The sequence below is a fragment of the Microtus ochrogaster genome, chromosome 10 (assembly GCF_000317375.1).
Source record: "Microtus ochrogaster isolate Prairie Vole_2 chromosome 10, MicOch1.0, whole genome shotgun sequence".
NCBI classification, from domain to species: Eukaryota; Metazoa; Chordata; class Mammalia; order Rodentia; family Cricetidae; genus Microtus; species Microtus ochrogaster.
Window position 1 is genome coordinate 64309852 of NC_022016.1, and position 2701 is coordinate 64312552.

A 2701-nucleotide genomic window follows, 5' to 3' on the forward strand; every position below is an offset into this window, starting at 1 on the left:
TGAATATCATGGACAACAGCTCATAAATCCTCAAGACTCTCATGTAAGAATCCCCCTATCGTGACATGCAAACTTTGGACTAGGGGTTACTAACCTAACCTGTCTGCGCTCTCCTATGTGACCATGGCTAAAGCACTCTTTGTCAAGAAGCTAAGCCTTCCTCATGTGGCAGCTTTGTGAAACAGTCTCTTCCATCTTTAAATGGCTTTTAGGTGTGAATTAGTTGTTCAGCATGGAGCATGTGATTTAAAGCTTGGCTTATGTGATGGATAATCTTGATTACTGTGATGGCTGGATTCAGAATGTCCTGCATAGACCCAAATCACCAGGGAATGAAAGTCTTTTGGGAAGAATTAGAAGGTGTGGTCTTGATGGAGGAGGTGTGTCACTGGGATGGGCCTAGAGGTTTCAAAAACTTCATCAGTCCAACCTCTCTGTCTCTGTCTCTGTCTCTCTCTCCCTGTGGATCAGGATGTAAAGCTCTCAGGTACTCCAGCAAGGCCATGCCTGTGTGCTTTTTTGCCATGCTGATCATGGACTAATTTTGTAATCAAGTGCTTTTTTTTTTTTTAAGAACTGCCTTGCTCTGTAGATTAGCTCATGGAAAATCATGATCTGTATACCAATAGCTGTGGAGCATCCATGGGACCAAACAAGGTCCTCTGCATGTGGCACACAGTTTTGTAGTTTGGTCTATTTGAGGGGATCCTGGCAGGCAGAGAAGATTCTATTCCTGGTACAGAAGTCAGCCTCTCAGAGCCCATTTGCTATGGTGGGATGTCTTGCTCCACCTTGATGCAGTGGGAAGGAGCCAGGTCCTGCCTTAACTTAATGTGCCAGGCTTTGTGACTGTCCATGGGTGCCTTGCCCTTAGGGAGGAGTGGATGAGGAGTGGGCAGTTGGGGGGTGTTGATAGAGGTGGGAAGGTGGGAAAAGAGGGGTGGGAGGGAGAACTGTGGTTGGAATGTAAAATGAATAATAAATAAGTAAATAAGTGTTGCCTTGATCATGGTGTGTCTTCACAACAACAGTACTGTAGTAAAGTCAGTGACCATCTTGATTGAGAGATGCCTAGGAAATCCAAGTTTGTTGTGAGGTCATTTCAGAGATGCCTGTCATGAGGGTCATTGAAGTGAGAAGAAAGACCTGTCCTGAGCAGGGCTGATAGCATCTAGTTGGTCGGCCTTTGGCTCTTGGTAAGCCTGACTCTTCCTGAGCCCCTGTGACCCTGTTGTTGTGTCTGCTCATGACCTTCACACTCCAGCTCTCTCCATCCCTGCAGGAGACTTTCAGATATTCAAGCACAGGATGCTTCCTAAGTCCTTTTTTATTGCTAGACTTTCAGGTTTTTTGGACTTGGAATCCACTAGTTACCTATTTCTCTTCCTCTCCAAGTTGCCAAGGGCATTTTGTCCTTGTGTACCTGTGACTTTGTAAATAAACTAGTAATATTAATACACTGTTGGCAGAGTTGTTCCATATTGATATCAAAGCCCATAATACTGAAGAAAAACATTCTTTTTCCATTTTTCCCTTTACTGCTCTCTCTCAATTCTTATTTATCTCTACTAAGGGTCTCTTAACTATGGGAAGTTCTACCCCTGAGTACATCATCATGGGTGTTGTAATAAAGCACACTGAGGAAGCCATGGGAGCACACCAATAAGCCTAACCCCTACATGGCCTGTGCTTCAGTTTCTGCTTCTAGGTTTCTGCCTTGAGTGCCTACCTTGTTTTCCTTCAGTGGTACACTGTGATAAGGAACCCAAGTGAAATAATCCCTTTTCTCCACAAGTTACTTTTGGTTATGATTTTCATTGCTGCAATAGACAACAAACTAAGACAGGGGATTTTGATGACTGAGGAATATTGTAATTTTGGAATAATCGGTAGGGGAAAACCTACTCCTTTACAGTCATCACCCCCAACCTGGGAGGGGGTGCATAAGCTGAAGCCATCACTACCACGTCTCTTATAGTGTCAGCAAAAAGAATATGTCTTCAAAGATGCACTGTCTGTGCTCATATCTTCTCTTAACCTGGAGATGACAGTTACTCAGCTGGAAAACGGGAATGATATAACAGCGTTCACTAGGCCATGTAACCTGAAAGTATGGAGTTTAGCTTTTGTTCATTTGTTGGCAAGGACTTCATCAGCAAGCTTGGTTGCCACCCGTGACACTATTGGGAAATGATGGATAATTAAGTAGGTGTCTGCCTAAGGTTGGCTATCTGAGCCATGCCCTGATCGGATATTTGAAATTTGGTTGCTTCCTTTACCTGCTTCCTGGCCACCATGAGGCAGTCAATTTCTTTATACATGTACTTCCAAAAGATGCTCGGTCATACCTTGGGTACAGGTCAATTGACCACCACCGACTGAGACCTCTGAAACTGTGAGTCAAACAAAGCTTCCTCTTAAGAGGTTGTTCATCTCAGATACTGCTTCAGGGAGGTGAAATGGACAGTCTGTGCTAAAGGCTACTGATACACTTTCTCTTTCAACAAATAAAAAAAGAAAAAGCCAAACAGAAATATGACCTATGAAGTGAAATAAGAGGGTTGACCTAGAGTATCACAAGTGGACGTCATTAACCCTGCCTTTATGTTCTATGACACCCTTTGTAAATTACTAATTTAATATTATAAACTTGTAAATATTATATTAATATTACTTATATCAATATAATTATATAAATTTG